Source organism: Halichoerus grypus, chromosome 14, assembly GCF_964656455.1.
Source record: "Halichoerus grypus chromosome 14, mHalGry1.hap1.1, whole genome shotgun sequence".
Lineage (NCBI taxonomy): Eukaryota > Metazoa > Chordata > Mammalia > Carnivora > Phocidae > Halichoerus > Halichoerus grypus.
The window spans coordinates 16,090,816-16,110,264 of record NC_135725.1 but is presented as its reverse complement, the minus strand read 5'-3'; the positions used below and the strand labels follow the sequence as shown (position 1 = coordinate 16,110,264).

Sequence of the window (19,449 nt, the reverse complement as noted above, 5' to 3'; positions counted from 1 at the left end):
CCGCGGTGCTTTGTGATGGCAGCCCCAGCGGACTAATACAGCCATCTTGACGTGAAATGATGGTGAGACTCCTGAGCTATGGAAACAAGCTATGGAATCTGAGGGTGGAACCAAAGTCACAGAATGCAGAGCAGAGAGATACAAGAGAGATACAGAGAAGCAGCTCTCAAATCTACATTAACAGAAGCCAAACTTCCCGCAAAAAGTATTGAGTTAAGCGAACCAGTACATTTTCTTAATTGCTCCAACCAATTTAAAATGTGTATTTTTTTTTTCAAAATGCAGATTGCCACAGGTACAGGGAGTATAACCCCGACAGTCTAGCCCCTTCCTGCCTAGCCTAGAATTGCTGACCAGCTTCAGATTACCTAGGTCATGCAAGGTGGAGGCAAGCTCTCAGGAGAAGTCAGAGGGAATAGCTCGAGTTTCCTAGGGAAAGGATGAACTAATCTGGTGACCACTGGGGGTGAGCTATGGGGAGCTATGAGCCTTCATGGAATGGGTGTGGTCTTCCTTGGAGACAGGGCAGAAGTTCCAGTTAGAAGAGTGATGAGTATTATCAAAGTTCAGTGGATAGAAATTGAAGAAGAAAATGTGTAGAATTGGGCTTTGCCTTTTGTTCAGTGATGGCTCTGCTATCCTGTTCCCAATTTCTCTATCACATTGTGGCTCCTGTCCTTATAATCAAGGTTATCATACTTATCTCTATCTCAATGGCAAGGTGTGAGTATGAATTGAACAATTTGTAGGCCATTTCAATTATTTTGGAGAAAAATCCTTGACCTCTAGATACAAGTTCTGACCTGAATTTTTCTTATTTAATGCATCTGTGGTGGTACTTTAAAGAAAAGCAACTTGATGAATTTAAGACATAATATAAAGATTCACTGATAATTTATGTGTTTGTTTTAGCTCCCCATGCTAATTAAAAATAAGTGTATGTGGGGTGCCTGAGTGGTTCAGTCAGTTAGGCATTGGACTCCTGGTTTTGGCTCAGGTCATGGTCTCAGGGTCCTGTCTCTCAGTTCCTAGATGTTTTGTGTCAACTTCTTTATCTTGAGGTCCCTTCTGTATCTTTAAGGAAAAGCAACATATGTACTACATAGGTTCTAGGAGGCTCTGTGATTGATAGCACAGTTTCTTGGAGAGTTCAGGTTATTCATTTTTGCTTTAGTTAGAAGTGAAATCCTACTTAGCAGAATGCTCTTGGGATCTAGATTACCTATACAACATTGTACCTAGGTAAACTTGTAGCAGGATAAATTCCAAAAGGTTAGATTGTTGATCAATAAGCATATCTTATTTTTCTCCAAAGTTTTTAAATGTGTAAGACTTAACAAAATACTCACAATGGAATGCTACCATCTCCAGGGTGTAACTTTGGTATCCATGGAAAATTGTCATCTGGATAATTCAGCAGCCCTCTAAAGCCATTCTTCCTCTTTATCCCCCTAGTCCCCACTACAATCATGTTCCTCATTATGGTCAAGATATCTTTGTGAAATACATGTAGTCTGCTATCAAGGAAGAAAAAGGTGGTACATACAGGGGTCTCACTGCTCGGTGGTGAAACAAACAGGAACACTAGGGAAGGTTTCAGCCAGCCCTTCAATTGAATTTCAAGTGATGCAGTCAAACTTAGAGTCACAGAAATTTAAGAGAGGGCTTCATTATTCTCTCTGACTTTTCCCTAAGACAGATGCCTAGGCTTGTGACTTTAAACCTTTATTCTCTGAGGACATCCTGTGGAGGTTTGCTGAGAACATCTTTCCTATAGGTTCTTCCTGCTCCCCCTCCCCTTCTCCTTTGTCAGTTGGTTTCAACCTCCCATGGCCCTTCCAACCATCTCTGGGCATGGGAACTCTTCTTACTTTAGATTTCCTTGAAAGACGGGGTGGGAATAGAGTTGAGTCCTTTGGATCCCAAGAAAGGGAGTGTGCACGGGCCCTCACCATTTGGGTTCTCATGTTGGATCACTAAAACAAACCTTCGAAGATCTTTACTTTTCCTATTCTTTATTGCACTAGAAGAATCATTTTCTCTCCTTAGCCCTGAATTACATGACACTACTAATCATGCCATTTTTAAATTTACCAATTCTTATGACTTGGTTTATGGAATCCTATATAACCAGGTCCCTCTCACCTCACCCCTTCCATTTTCCTCTCAGCCACTCCCCTGACACCTCTGTGCTCTAGATGTATTGGATTTCACGGGTTTCGAACACTTAACTACCTCAAGGCATTCATAAATGTTTGTGTCTAGAATGATTTCTTAACACCTCACACTGTATTTCACCCTGAGCTCTTCTTTCTCTTTCAGGAATCATCTTAAGTGCTTTTCAGGAAACTTAAATGTTACCTTCTGATGCAAACCCCCTTAGAGACAAGGCTATATTCCCCTGGCAGGTCCTGTAGCATCCTATACAACTCCTTTGCAGCAAACATCTTTAAAAGCCAACTTTTGTAGTAGAAGTGTGTAATTTTAAACTTAAAGAAGTTGGAAGAATAGTAAGTGGAACATTCTTTACCCCGATTCACCTACTGTCAATATTTTGTTCCATTAGCTTTATCATTTGCATCCCCCCCCCCGCCACGCTCACATACAATATTTTTCCGAACCATTTGAGTGTAAGTTACATACGTCATAGCCTTTTATCCTTAGACATTTCAGAATATATTTTCTAAGAATGGGGATATTCTCTTTCATAACCACAGTAGAGAGAGTTATGAGCCTCAGTAAACTTAACATTGATATATCACTTTTACCTAATTACCATCTATATACCATTTTTGTTAATTCACCCACTAGGACAGGATGTAGTTTAGGCTCATGTACTTACCTCTTTAGTCTTCCTTAATTCAGAAAACATCCTTAGCTTTTCTCTTGTCTGTCTGTCTGTCTGTCTATCTATATATTTTTTTAAAGAATAAGAGTCCCATTGCCTTATGTCTGTTCTCCTTGCTGGAGAGTAATCACCAAGAGGGCAGTGACCAACTTCATTTTATTTACTTTTTTAGCTCCAGAACTAACGACAGGGCCTGGCACATTACAGATACGAAATAAGTATTGACTAGAGTCATAAAGTAGATTTTCACATAACTTTTCAGAGCCCTGCCTGAAAGTGAGGTACAACTTTGCACTGTTGTGCAGGATGGCCTCATTGCTACTAAATTAAAATGGGTCAGGATGGAAACCCTAGGATCCTTGTATTGATTAAGAAGTAAAGCTAAGCTAGTTTTACCTCCTCCTATAGCATCTTCTTTTTATTGTTGCAAGATGCACAATCCTCAGTGATCAGCGAGCATGCCCCATTCTGAGTGGCCTTAGTGTGAGAGAATATATATTTCTCTTCATTTTGCCAAAAAAGCTGAAGGCATTTTTTCCCCTCAGACAGCAATGAATGCATATTAAACCAACTGTAATTGTCTGCTAAATGTATTTCATAAACAAGCAAACCAGAGCTAGATTTTTTTTTGAGCCTTTAAAATACTTGGAATACTAAAAATATCCTGTCAACCTTGAGCACAAAGCTGTCAAGCCAGAAACATTAAGCTTTTCTGAAAAAGAATTTGGAGGAGGTTGGTGGAGAAACATTGAAATTCATTGTGAATCTCATTTTTTAAGAATGAGGAGGCAGCTATAACACTGATGTGTATTTATCCTAAATGAAAAGAATGAATGAATTCCACTCACATTGTGTCATGCGCCACTTGGTGAGATTTTGCACATTATGAAATTTTCTCCTTTTGCTTTTCAGGAGTGTTACCTGTGGTTGATTTGTCAAACAGGTATATGTCATTAGAATTGTGAGATTAAAGCTAAGATATTTAAAAATAAGAATATACCTCTATGTTTATATACCTTGAAGAAGTATTCTCAAGTATGAAAATGTCTCAAAATGTTTTGCAGAATTTGACAAATTTTTAAAACCCTCCCATTTGAAAAGTATCTACAGTAATGAACTATTAGTCAGAACTAAAACTGAGAAAGATTTAAAAAAAAAATAAGAACAAGAGAACGAAAGGAGAGGCAGGAATGATCGTCACTGAAGAGTATTTTCCGCTGGGGAGTCTATTGGCATTCAGTTGTCTCATTTAATTACCCTTGTGTGATTCAACCATTATTTATGAGCTTCTTCTTGTTCTTAAAGAGCTCTGGGCTCTGCTTGCCAATGTTGTGGCATATGATGAGGCAGGGGTGTGCGTGTGATAATGCATCCGTCCACACTGCTGGCATGTTTTCTATCTGAACTCATCAGCTGCCAAAAGGACGCAGAACTCTCTCTTTAAAGATAAAACACTAACTGGGGTTTCAACATTGTGTGGGATTTGGCAGGCATCACATGCTCCTGCATTATTTAGGTATGATACAGTCCCTAAAATGTGAACAGTACATGTTCAATAAAAATCATTTGCATGGGATTTGCACCAGTCTCTGGTAATATCTGTGCCACTTACATTGAGGAAATGAATTCACAGAAATAGGATGATTTTAATTAATGGAGATGTTAAACATGCAAGCAATTGAAGAATTTTCATGTTTTTACTTTCAACCCAAACTCCCCTCCCCCTCCATTCCCAGTTTGAGTTAAATACTCCATTGTGGACCTCCCTTGCTTTCTGCTGAGTTAGAATGTTGGGATGACAGGAAAAGCAATAGAAACATCCCACTAGTCTCTGGATGGAAAAATAAAAATAAAAAGAGGGGATGATGATTAATAGGGAAAAACACTGAAAAAATTTGGTTGCTGAATGTTGCTAGCAGTATGACAGATGTTTAAAACAAAATAAAATAAACTAGTAGCATTGATTTAGAATATAATATGGAGGTAAATGGTCTTTAATGAGGCTAACAGTGATTTTTATTATGAGTAGCTGAACTTGGCTCCATTTCAAGCTAAGAACTTATCCCTTAATAAAGATTTTTTTCCTGAAAATTATTGCTTCAGTTAGAACCAATTGGTACTTAATAGCTTTTAATTAAAATGCCATGTGTAATGAGATTTTTTTTTCCTTTTCCGTGGGAGAAGTAGATACCCAACACTGAAAAATCAACCAGGACTCGAGGATGCCAGTAAACAAAAATTGTTTAATAGAAATGGCTAAGCCCATTGTGGTAAACCATTGATTCTACCAGCTTAGAACAGTTCACTAAATTGTATTCTCAAACTAGACTTGCATATAGATAAAGCTATAACTGAGAAAATGAGTAAGTTCTTATTCATATTTTAAAAGGACTACGAATAATGGAATACGCATTTAGTGTTACAGCGAGTGTCAGACATTATTGTATTGATCTAGATTAGTTTCCTAAGAAACACCCTACATGGTCAGAAAGAGTTTGCATGTCTAATTTCTTTTAAAGAAATATTAAAATCTTCAGTATCATTAGTAAATTTGGCAAATTTACCCATCTCTTCTGAGGTTTGAGTCCCTTCCCTCTCACCATCCACAACACTAAGGTAAGAATCTAACAAAGTTTTATTTATTTATTTATTTATTTATTTACTTATTTTAAAGATTTTATTTATTTATTTGATGGAGAGGGAGAGAGAGTGAGCACAGCAGGGGGAGCAGCAGAGGGAGAGAGAGAAGCAGGCTCCCCACTGAGCAGGGAGCCCGATGCGGTTCGATCCCAGGACCCTGGGATCATGACCTGAGCCGAAGGCAGACGCTTAACGACTGAGCCACCCAGGCGCCTCTCTAACAAAGTTTTAGAAAAAGAAATCCTGTTTGCTCTCTGCACACCTGGTGTATACAGCATGGAGGTCTTCCTCTAATCACTGAACAAAACATAGGATTTCAAGTTTGACTTACCTGCTGTCAGAGTTTTCATTCAGTCACTTGGCCGCTAAGAGGAATAATTTAAGGCACCCACAAACAATCCCAGATTTTAAAAGACTCTTTAAGCTTACCTCGTATTAATAATGTAATCTGAAATTAGGCGTTCTACCTATGACACTTGCTACCTTCCTCCACTATCTCCATGGAACTGCTTCAAAAGAATAACTAGTCACAATTATTAATATGAATGATAATGGTCATATCATCATTACTTTCAATTACCTAAATATGGTTATAAATATTTCAATATTAAATAAACTGTCAACTAGGGCTGTTTTATTCATCTTACCTTCAATATGGACAAGATTCCATATCATCTATAATTGTTTATTTTACAAAATATAATAATCTTTGCTGTTCATAGATCAAATATAAATTTTTGTTATGTATAAGTTAATTCCTTTTGAACACGAATGAGTAAATAATAAATTGTGATAAAATTTGTTTTCTTTCAAAAAGCAACTTATGTATTTTTAATTATTTTTATTGATACATTTCAAATGTGGAGAAAACCACAAAGAAGGAATATAACAAACTCCTTTTTACCCACTATTAGCAAAATGTTAACCTTCCCCATTTCAGCTTTAGAGATCTTTCAACTTGTCTCTCCAATCCAATAGCCCTTTCTCCTTCCGATAACCACTACCATGAAGTTGGCATGTGTCCTTCTTGACTATGTTTTATATCTTACTGCATCTTTGTGTGCTCATAGTACTATATTGTACTATTTTGTTTTTTTGTTTTTGTTTTTAATGTCTGTGTCTTCTTTCCTTTTTTTTTTTTAAGTTTTTTTTTTATTTATTTATTTGAGAGACAGAGAGAGACAGAGAGAGCACAAGCAGGGGGAGAGGCAGAGGGAGAGGGAGAAGCAGGCTCCCGGCCAAGCAGGGAGCCTGATGTGGGGCTCGATCCCAGAACCCTGGGATCATGACCTGAGCCGAAGGCAGATGCTTCATCGACTGAGCCACCCAGGCGCCCTGTACTATTTTGTTTTTAAACTTTATATAATTGGTATTAGACCATGTGTGTCATTCTGTAATTTGCTAAGTCGTTTTAATATTTATTCATAATGCTACAGACAGATCTAGTTTTGTCATTTCAATTGCGATGTAACAGTGGTTCTCAGAGTGTGGACTCAAAACCAGCAGCATCCCTGGGAACTTGTTAGCAATGCAGATTCTCAGGTCCCATTGCAGTCTCACTAAATCAGAAACTCCTGGGGGCAAGGCCCAGCTATATGTGTTCTGATAAGCCCTCTAGGCGGTTCCGATGCTAAAGTTTGAGAACCACTGCTACATACTGTTCTATCACATAAATTTATTTATTCACTCTTACATTTATAGATATTTATTATTATTTCCATTTTTTTTTTCAATATTACAAGTAATGCTTGAATGAACACTCTCGGGCATACATTTTCTCTAGAAGTTGAATTGCCCAGGGTAAGAAACAGATGTGGGAGGATGTGAAAACGGAACTTTTGCTGTCTCAGTGTAGGCTGAAGTCCAAGACAGCAGATCTGCTGATGAGCGATACCATCATGAGGGGTTCTAATGAACTCACAAAAGCACCCATGAAAGAAAGAATTAGCTTTCCTTGCCTGTCTGGACTAGACAGCACTGAGGGCAACTCATGGTAGTACTAGCCAAGTAAGACCAATCCTGACCCCTTCTGTGCAGCCCCAGTGGAGCTCTGCTCAAATCTCTTTTCCAGAGAAAACTTGCTGTGAGAAGTGCAGTTAGATGACAGCCTTGAGCTGCTCCATCGTCAGGCTTTCCCCACAGCATCTAAGCCACAGCGTTGCTTTGGCCTGACCATTTCTGCCCAATGAGGAACTCATCAATGGCCAGTGTTTTTGCCAGAACATTCCACTGGGCGTGCCAAGATGTTTTCATATTTACACCACAGTCTGAGTTTCTTCCTTTGCAATCTTCTTTTCTGCTGTCTCCTTTCGTAATTCTGATCAAAGTCTGAACTCTTTCTTTGCCTACCCCTTCTTCCTCTCTTTATATTTCACAGGTGTTATCCCCCAAAAATCTTTTACACTTGGGGTCTGTTTCCCATAGGACCCAAACTGACACAGTCTCTTCCTCCCAACCCCAACACCACAGAACTATTTCCCAGAAATTAAAAAACCGTCGTTTGAATGTTGGGGGAGGAAGCACAGAAGCAACATAATGAAGGAAAAAAAAAATTAAGGATCATATTGTTCCTTTTCTATTGCAGGCTCCTCCCCTTCAATAGGCTGGAGTTGGGGGACAGACAGAAACAACTTTTAACTTTGTAGAAAGTATGTGGTATTCAAGTATTAAATACTGAAAAGCAACTGTCTTAAGTTGCTTAAGAGGACTTCACATCTCCAGGAATGTGTGGCAGCTGAGTTATGGAACTTGTCACAGGAAAAAACATAGTTATTTTATGATTGCATTCTGCTTGTTAAAAGTTTGAATTATACACATTTCAACCATTACTAGACATGGCCAAGTTGCTCTCTGATGTAGGGGTTCCAATATACACTTCTGCTTGCAGGGAATCAAGAATTCCTGTTTTCCCAATCAACAAAACTAAAAGGCAACCTACAGAATGGAAGAAGATATTTTCAAATGACATATCCAATAAAGGGCTAGTGTCCAAAATATATAAAGAACTTGTACAAATCAACACCCCAAAAACAAATAATCCAGTTGAAAATGGGCAGAAGACATGAACAAACATTTCTCCAAAGAAGACATCAAGATGGCCAAGAGGCACACGAGATGATGCTCATCATCACCTATCATCAGGGAAATACAAATCAAAAGTACAGTAAGATATTACCTGACACCTGTCAGAATGGCTAAAATCAACAACACAAGAAACAACAGGTGTTGGCAAAGATGTGGAGAAAAAGGAACCCTTGTGCACTGTTGGTGGAAATGCAAACCGATGCAGCCACTCTGGAACACTAAAGTATGAAGTTTCCTCAAAAAGTTAAAAACAGAGGGGCGCCTGGGTGGCTCAGTTGGTTAAGGGTCTGCCTTTGGTTCAGGTCATGATCCCAGGGTCCTGGGATCGAGCCCCATGTCGGGCTCCCTGCTCAGCAGGGAGTCTGCTTCTCCCTCTCCCTCTGCCCCTTCCCTCACTTGTATGGACTCTCTCTCTTCCCCTCTAAAATAAATAAATAAAATCTTAAAAAAAAAGTTAAAAATAGAACTACCTTACAATCCAGTAACCACACTACTGGGTATTTACATAAAGAATACAAGAACACTAATTCAAAGGGATATAGGCACCGCCATGTTTACTGCAGCATTATTTACAATAGCCAAAATATGGAAGCAGCCCAACTGTCCATCGATTGACGAATGGATAAAGAAGATGTGGTGTGTATATATATATATACAATGGAATATTATTCAGCCATAAAAGGAATGAAATCTTGTCATTTGCAATGACATGAGCTAGAAGTATAATGCTAAGTGAAATAAGTCAGTCAGAGAAAGACAAATGCCATATGATTTCACTCATACGTGGAATTTAAGAGACAAAACAAATAAGCAAGGAGAAAAAAATAAGAGAGAGAGACAAAGCAAGAAACAGACTCTTAATTATAGAGAACAATCTGAAGGTTACCAGAGAGGAGAGGGGTGGGGAGATAGGTTAAATAGGTGATAGGGATTAAGGAGTGTGCTTGTCATGATGAGCACAGGGTGATGAATGGAAGTATTGAATTACTATACTGTACCCTTGAAAGGAATATAACACTGTATGTTAACAAACTGGAATTAAAATAAAAACTTAAAAAATACACAAAACAAAAAGAATTCTTGTTTCCTCACATCCTTGCCAATGTTTCTTTTATTTAACAAAAAGTTACATAATGCTTATAGTAGGCAGGCTCTGTTCTAAGAATCTTGAGAGTATTAACTCATTTAATTATTATAACAATTCTTAGGGCTCCTGGCTGACTTGCTCAGTGGAGCATGTAGCTCTTGATCTCGTGGTTGTGAGTTCAAGCCTCGCATTGGGTGCAGTTAACTTAAAAATAAAATTTTAAAAATCTTAAAAGAAACTATCATAACAATTCTCTGACACAGGTAATATTTCCATTTTCCTGATGAGAAAATTATCAGGTTAAATGATTTGCTATAGTTAGACAACTAATAAGTCATAGAGTTAGGATTTGAAACCAGACAAGACATGTTATTTGCAAATTTTTGCTAATTTTTTCCTATCTGATAAGGTGTTATCTTGCATTTTCTTAATTATTAGTGAGGCTGAACACAGATTTTTATAGTTACTGGCAATTCAAGTTCCTTTCCTATAAATTGTTTTTTGATATGCCGACTTTTTCATTGAATTATTTTATTTTTCTCTTGCTTATTTGTAGGAGTTCTTTATAGCTCTAGATACTAATCATCCCTTGTTGGTCATATGTAGTAAAAGTATATTTTCTCTGTGGTTGGTCTTTCTGTTTTTTGTACGTTTTTTTTCATGCAGATGTAGACGATGTTATCAAATTTTTCTATGTTTAATACTTTTGTGTTTTGTATAAGACAATTCTTTTCTAACCTGAGTTCAAATAGATATTTTATACATTCTTCCAAAGTTTTTATTTTATTTTTTTTTTGTTTTTGATATTTCTGAAAAGAAAATTCATGTAGCATTGGGAAATAATCTGACTTTTTTTCCATTCGGAAAGTAAACTGTTAACAATAAGTTTTACTGACTAACTCATCTGTTGACTTCTGACTTGGAATGATACCACCTCTGTCAAATGTCAAACTTCCACAAAAGAGTACAACTCTTTGTCAATTCTGCTCCACTTCCCTATGTGTCTGTTTCTAAAACAGTATCACCATGTTAAAACAAAACAAAACAAAACAAAACAAAACAAAACAAAACAAAACAAAAACAAACCATGTAGCCTTCCAATGATTTGGATGTCTAGGAAGGTGAATCTTCCCTTCTTTTCTTTCCTATTTCCTTTTCCTCCAGATACTTCATGCTTTTCTTTGTCATCTTCTCTTGACCTTACGTACTAATTTGGAGTAATTTCTTAGTTTGCAAAATTACTCTCCTTTTTGCTTTGCTTCGATTTTTTGTATTTTTTAATGAATATTTCAAGGATTACCAGATTTGGAAAATAAAAATACAGGATGCTCAGTGAAATCTCAATTTCAGATAAACAACAAATAATTATTTAATAAGTGTATATCAAATACTGTATGGAATATGCCTATACTAAAAATTACTTGTTGCTTGTCTGAAATTCAGATTGCACTGAGTGTCCTGCATTTTATCTGGCAACACCACCATTTCAATTGTTTTGAAATTGAAATTAAGAGAATGTGATCCGTAGGATAGTGATTCCTTGGACATTGTTAAGACCTGCTTTATCTGATTGACTTATGGTGATTAACATAACATAATAAAAAAAATAAAATAAAATAGCTGAATATAAAAAAAACAAAAAAAAACAAAAAAGAGACCTGCTTTATCTTTCTGTTTAGTAATTGTTCACATATGTTTGAAAATAACAAATATATTTTTTTTGTAGGCTAAAATGTCTCATACACATGTATCAGATGAAATCCATTAATTGGGTTGTTATAACCTTATATACCGTATTTATTTTTTGCTTTATCAATTTTTGGTAGAGTATGATATTATTGCATATTTATCTATTTTTCCTTAACATTATGAAATTACATTTCAAATCAATTTGTTAGGTATATACAAATTCATTATAGTTATGTCTTTTTGGTAGATTATTCTCTTTAAATTAGGTACTGCCACTTTTTATCCTTACTACTTTTTTTCCTTAAATTCTGTTTTGTTTGAAATTCTTACTGTTACATAAATCTTCTTTTGGTTGATCTTTATCTTCTATAACTTATCCTATCACTTTATTAACTTTAGCATTATTATTTTATACAAGATTCTATAAAAAGATTAACCAGATTAAAAAAATGAATTTCATAGTCTTTATCCCATTTTTTTTTAAAGATTTTATTTATTTATTTGACAGAGAGAGACACAGTGAGAGAGGGAACACAGCAGGGGGAGTGGGAGAGGGAGAAGCAGGCTTCCTGTGGAGCAGGGAGCCTGATGCGGGGCCCGATCCCAGGACCCTGGGACCATGACCTGAGCTGAAGGTAGACGCTTAACAACTGAGCCACCCAGGCGCCCCATCCCATTTTTAATTAGTGAGTTTATTACATTTAAGTACGTTGAGAATACTGATGCATATTTGAAATTATTTCTACCATTTAATTAATTTTTATAATAATGTTATTATAAAGTATAATTATATTAATTATATAACAATAATAAATGAAATATTACTATAATAATAATATAATAAAATAATATATAATGATATTACATATTACGTTTATAATAATTCTTTTATCACAGTTAAATTGGTTTGATAATTTTTTTCTTTTCATTCTCCTCCTCCTTTGGAAATAAGATATTTAATTTATATTTTTAATGTTTACTCTAATTTAAAAAAATATTTTTTAAAGATTTTATTTATTTATTTGACAGAGAGAGAGAGAGAACACAAGCAGGCAGAGCAGCAGGCAGAAGGAGAGGGAGAAGCAGGCTCCTCGTTGAGCAGGGAGCCCGACGTGGGGCTCAATCCCAGGACCCTGGGATCATGACCTGAGCCGAAGGCAGACACTTAACTGCCAGAGCCACCCGGGCACCCCTACTCTAATTTTTTAACATACACAATTTGCTTTTAAATTTTCTAACAAGGTCCGAAATTATTCAGTATCTGCATCCTTCTGACTAATATAAGAAATGTTTAAATGTTTCATGCTTCAACTACCCACTGAACAACATCCCACTTCTTATTCTTTAGACCCTTTTCCACATCTTTCCTAAGAACAATATTTTAGGTATAAACATATTTGTTCCTCACAGCAAATGTTTGATTAAATTTACCAGCACATTTTTTATAGGTTCTGTGTTTATACATTGTGTTTCATTTAACTCCCTTGTGTTCATTTTTCATTCTGCTGATGAACATCCTTTACTGATTCTTTCAAAAAGTGTTTATGGATGACAAGATCTTAATCTTCATGTCTATGTAAAGTGAGCATGTATTTTAATTCTTCATAAACAAATGTCCAAATTAATTTCCATTTTATCTATTATAGTCTATGATATTCATGCCAAATATCTAGGGAGAATTAACCTAATAATTTTTACAATATTTACATGAGGCTTCTAGGTCTGCATATCTCTATAAACAAAATGGAAATGAAGTGAACAAAACTTCATATTATTTCCATTTTCTTTTAGCCACAAAAAAATAGAGGTTATAAATGATAATATTATATTAATATTATTTTGTTTCATTACACTTAGCTCTAGTTAATCATAACTTCTGAAAATGATCACTTTTTCTTCTTTGAAGTTCTCTATTAACTATCTGTAAAAATATTTCCATAAAGACGATAAAGAGAAGTGAAATAGAATTGTTAAATAGAATATATATATATATATATATACACACACATATATATATATATGCAGTTTCATTTATACAAGTATGAATGGCTCTGAAGTAATCTTGCTCTTACCCTTTTATAAATCAAAACTCTTTGAACATGCATTTTTTCAGAGCTTGCTTTCAGCACTAGATTTCTCTCTTTGTATTCTCCAAGAAGAATTTTTAGAAAATGAAATATTATTTCCTCTTGGAAAGGTGCATCACTACTTGGCATACTATTTAAATGTCCAAAATTTGTTCTTAGAAGGATTCATTTTGTTGGATTCATATGTTTTGTGAAAAAGAAAATCAAAAAGACGTGTTAATGTCCATCATACCAGACAACACCTACTAGCAAGTTAAGAAGAAATAGAATATATACTGGACCTTGTCAACATGCATTATTGTTTGTAAGGTTATCTTAAATTGTATAGATGGGGGAGCTGGATTTCTTCTACATTGAGTATTCCCTTTTGTGGTGATAGCTCACTGCACACCAAAAAATGCCTATATGAAGAAACCCGACTGCAATAATAATAATAATAATAATAATAATAATAATAAATTGCTCTTCATAAATTCCTTTGAAAGAGTTTTACTTAAAATAATTTTTTATAAAGATGATGTGACTTTTATGAAAAAACTTCTTAAGTTTACTACCTTTACATTATAGTAAACATTCCATCATGCTTTGTGAAATGTGTCTTGAGTCTATGTTGTCGTAACAATTGATTTTGTTTTTCGGAATACATCAACACTGAAATATATAATGCCATCAGAAAATGTGGAAGGAACCTAAACTGATAGGTTATTCCCCATAATGTAGTAATTTCCCCAAGTCATTCTAAGACAAGCCACATAGAAACAAAACAAATAAAGGACCAAGAATACTCTAAATAGGCTATATGAGCACAACTTATTCTCCAAGATATACTACAATGTTATCATTATGATTTAATACTCTGGTGAGTTTTTGTACTGAAGACAGGAAGTTCCATAAACATTTCAGATTTAATCAATGAAACAAAGGCACTGAAGTCTTGAAAAAATAAGAAAGTAGAATTGGAAGCTAAATATTGTTTCTTCAATCTAAAGCATAAAAATGTTTCCTAGGGTATACATTACACCAAAATGGATGATAGATTGGGACTGGCAAACTCTCAGCTTGGACCTGGTCGAGTTAGCAATGTCAGGCATGCTCATTAAAGATACTAGAAGTTATGCCAGCTACCTGGAAAGAGTCAAAATGGTGAAGTAGTCCTCCTTCTTTCCTCTCAGTCACCTCACTCTGAACACTTCTGAAGGGAAGAGCTGTCCATCCCTTCAACTCCCCAAACCCACCTGTTAAGTTCCTCAAAAATATATTGGGTGTCTATAATATTCCATGCATTGTGCTTGGTGCTGGAGTAGACAGGATGTAAATAGGAGCAACAGGGGGCAGATCTTTTCTTTTTAGTTGTTCACTGCTCTATCCCCATTGTTTAGCAGTGTCTGGAACATATTCAGGGGGATTCAATAAATATATGTTCAAAAAATAAATATAAGGGGGTTCAATAAATAAAGTCCCTAAAGTAGACTAAAAATAACCATATATTCTTTGCTTTTCTACCCTTTGAGAGATGGAGTCTGATTTCCTTCCCCTTAAACCTGGGCTTGGCCATAGCGACTTCCTTAACATACAATGAGACAGCACTTGTGCTCTGGGACTTCTGAGGTCAGGTCACCAGAAGCAATACAATTTTTCCTTGTGCCTATTTGAACAATTACTTTAGGAGCCTTGAGATACCCTCAAAGAATTCCTGCTACTCTGAGACCACCATGTGGAGAGGCCATTTGTAGGCATTCCAGAGGATGGTATCAGCTAAGCCAAGCCTTCAAGGCATCCCCTCCAAGACACCAGACAAATCAGAGGCCAGTTTGAATTATCCAGACTAGCTTATCCACCAGCTGATACGAGCAAGATTTCAGCTGATGGCACATAGAGCAAGAAAATTGCCCAGATGAGCCCTGTTCAAATTCTTGACACATGACATTATGAGAAAAATAACATGGTTGTTATTTTAAGTTGTTAAATTTTGGAGTGGTTTATTATATGACAATAGATAATTGGAAGAGTCCCCAAACATTACAGTTTAGGATGGGAGTGAATAAAGGTAGAAAGTCTCAGGGATTCAGATGAGTAAACAGATATTTACAATCCAAAGTATTGTTTTCTAAATCAGAGACGATAAACCAAACTTAGGAGTCTGACTGTTTACTCCTTGAAAGAAATGAAGTCTAAGCTAATGCATCCCTTCTGAGGGAGGAATAAATGAAAATGTGATATGCTACATAATAGTTTCCTCTTCTTGATTTAGATTGTTTATGTCAATGAGTGGAATAAACAATAATTGCCCTTTTTTTTCATTAAAAAATTTGTATTCCTCAGAGCTTCTCTGGGGGATATTAGAGACTAGCTGTATAACACAAGGACACAAGGCATGAAATATAATAGTTGATTATCTAGAATTGACGCAGCTGCTGGAAATAAGGCAAATCATGTCTTATCATTCAGTGTTTGGTATCATGGAAGCTCTAGGTAGAGGAATGGTATTTTTTACAGCATTTGAGGAACAGTATTTGGGGGTAATGTCTGGACTGCTGCTTAGGCCTTTTACAAGATTGTTTTTTATTATTCTCTTAAAGGTCTCTTAAAGTAGAAAGTTCATGTATCTCCTTTAGGGAAGATATTCAGAGTTTGCGAATGTAGAGGTACCCTGAGTATCTGGGCAAGAATTGAAAACCTTTGAACTAATGTTGCTGAAATATTACAGACATATTACAAATCAAATTTGGAGGTGGTTGACTTGGTGCTTCTACTGTTGAGTGACCTAGAATTATAAACTCTGATCCATGAGGTATCTTCCACTTTTTTTTGAATATTTTATTTATTTATTTATTTATTTATTTGAGAGAGAGTGCATAAGTGGGGGGAGGGGCAGAGGGAGACAGAGAAGCACACTCCCTGATGAGCAGGGAGCCCAAAGTGGGGTGGAAGGCAGACACTTAACGCACTGAACCACCCAGGTGTCCTGAGGTATCTTCCACTTTCTAATTTATGAGTCTACATGTCCCCTAATTCTTATTGGGCTGTTGGAGTACTGTGAGGGCTCAGGCCACTTCTTCACATCATTTAATAGCCCTGGAGATCTCACACTCAACTTCCAATGGAGAATAAAGGCTGCAACCTCTGGGAAATAGTGGGCACCCCCTTGAACTGTAAATCCTTGATGGGCTCCATTAGGTTTCAGTGTGGGTTTTCTCTCCTGAAACTGGTACAATTGTATCATATTTGACAGAATATAAAGTATATCTTACATCTTTTTCTAGAGCTACACCTGAATGCACTAGTGCTCTCTGATGCTGAGGAGTGATTGGGGATTAGCTGCTCAGTCCTTCCTAAAGTTCAGACAGAATGACTGGGCTTCCCCCTTCTGTACTGTTTAATTTTTATATTTTATTTTTAGTCAGGCTTGAACTGGAGGTAAGTGGGAAGAAATTTTCAAATAGATAAGTAAAGTAAATATCATTATATGATTATGACACTGGACTAGAAATTTAATTACTAAAGAAAGCCTATTCTTCAGTCTAAAGTGATTGGAGGAGATTTAGTCTAGAAGCAGTGGTGGGGGAAATAAAGTTTCCTTCTGGGGATAAAAAAAAAAAAAAAACAGGCTTTCACAGTTGAGGCTGTTGAACACAGGAGATAGTAAGAACCCTACCTTGGCTCTAGCTAAAGGCTGGTGTAGAACAATAAAGGGAGCTTACCCTAACTGGAAAGGGAAGTGGGGAGTGTTTTGTGGAGGACCTATGACGGCAGGGTAGGAAGTTTGAAGGCTATTTTGAAGTATTTGGGGATAATGGTGTATTTTTAAGCAAGGAAGTAATGAAATTAATGCAGTATTTTAAGATCAACTCAAGAAGATATTTAACATATATTTAGCATTGAATGTATCCCAAATAGTTTTTATATGTTATCTAATTTAATATCACTATAAGGAAATATTAGTCCCATTTTATAAATGAAGACATTTAACTTTGACTGATGAACAAACTTGCCCAACATCACACACCTAACAAGTGGAACAGTTGGGATTTGACCCAATTACCTAATTCCAAAGACCTTGCTCTTTCATGCATCTGGCATGTATCTAGAAATGAGTTAGTTAATTAAGCCAGAGTAGATTCAGGGGGAACGGCAAAGTGATGACAAAAGTGAGAGATATTGGGAAGTCAGATTCAAAGAGACTTGAGACTTAACAAGTGATGTGGAAGGCGACTTAGAAAAAAAGAGTGAAAACTACAAAGTTTCTTTCGTAGGTGGCTGGAAGAATGTCATTACTAGCAAAGCTTTAAGTAGCACTTAGATTGAGGGGAAAGATCTTCCCTGAACTCTCCTCCAGGCTTCAAATCCTGCCTCTCTGTGTGAGTCTGGATTTATATACTCTGATTTTACTACGGTGGTATGCTCAGTTGGAAAAGGCAAGTACTTAGCTATCATACGCTGGGAAGGAAACTGGGAGAGAAGTTAATTCACTATGTTTGGTATGGCTAGATGGTGCCCTGGGGCAGACTAGCTAGCGCTGGATCAGGGATCCAGCTAACAGGAGAAGTCCCAGTAAAGACCATCAATGGCGCAGGGCATGCTCAGAAAGAACAAGTGCTCTAATGAAGAAATGGGATGGACACAGACTTTCATATGTGTTACTACAGTCCCCTCAGTCATGCTTAATATCTTTTTCTCCTCTGCTTCCCAATTCCTGACATTGGTGCCTGCGTACTGCTATTTTACAGCTCTCCATTCTAGCATTCCATCTGAACACATCTTTCTTCAACAGATTCTCAAGCTATAGTGTCCCCTCCTTTCATCAACAATGATGTAGAGAAAGCCCTGCTTTGACCTATACATCATGTTGAAAATATGACGACTTTTACTATTACCTTTACATTCCTAAAATATTTGAATTTTAATTGACCAGTGAGATAATGACCCTTTCAAGCTCTAGCCCAATGAAGTAAGCACACCCTCATGTAATTGGAATGCTATAATTCAGGATGCCCTCCGGAAGAATCTGAACCTGGTTCTCAACCAACCTCTCCCCCACTAGGTAATGTTGCCCATGGTTTTAGGTCAACCAAGAGCTGGCTTTGCCCAACACCACAATACAGCCTAAATTAGAGAGTAGCTACTTTCAAGGTTACTTTCTTATATAACTCTATAATCGTCATCCATTTTTTCCTTTTTTTTCCTATTCCTAAGAAAAATAGAGAAATTTGAGACAAGATTCAGGTGGAATTTATAAATAATTATAATTACATTTATAATTATAAATAATTATTGACTTCACTTAATTTACAGCTTATGGGCAAGCAGCTTAGAAGGTATCAAGAATCTTTTGACTGCAAAACTGAGGCAAGAAGAGAAAACAAATGGAAACTGAGAGCAGTACCTGAAGTTCTTGGATGAAGCGCAGATCTCTCTTGCTGCTCACTCTGACGTTGCCCACTCTTCTGGCTGCTGTCTCCTACCAAGTGCTGCTTTGGGGGAGGCTAACCTATGGCAGAGGGAATCATGTGATCTAGTTAGTCTCTTCAGGGAATATTAAAAATAGGTAGAACCGGCCTGAATTGTAAAAGGCAAGAAAATGCAAATATTATATTAAAACTTATAAATTATTTTTGTACATTGTTCTACTTTTTTTCTTATGACTTATTCAAAATGGATTTCCACTGTATTCCAATTGCAACTAGTACCCTAGACACTTGCTCTCCATTTTTAGTCAAAAATCTCCCATTAGTAAGAGCAAATTGAAATACATAACTTATTATCTCTTTGCTTCAGTTCCTTTATAAAAGTGGGCATGTTTACATTTATCTCCACATAGTTACTTCTTAGTCTCCTAGTTTTTGGCTTGAGAGAGAGAAACAGAGAAAGGAAGAGGGAGAGAATATGTGTGTGTGTGTGTGTGTGTGTGTGTGTGTGTGTGTGTGTTGACAATTAGGTCTTTTTATAATGGAAAAAAAAAATTTTTTTTTCCTAAACATTGGAACAGTCTAGAAACAACATTCTACTGAAATTAG

The 19,449-nt window shown here is 36.3% G+C and overlaps 1 protein-coding gene across 1 annotated transcript in view; it reads right to left on the bottom strand.

The window, feature by feature from the left end:
- RORB (RAR related orphan receptor B) overlaps positions 1-19,011 on the bottom strand; it is a 250,704-nt gene extending 231,693 nt beyond the window's left edge. Inside the window, exon 1 of the mRNA XM_036077751.2 lies at positions 18,819-19,011. The gene's annotated coding sequence lies outside the window, so the exon portion shown is untranslated. The remainder of the gene's footprint in view (positions 1-18,818) is intronic.
- Positions 19,012-19,449: the final 438 nt, after the last annotated feature.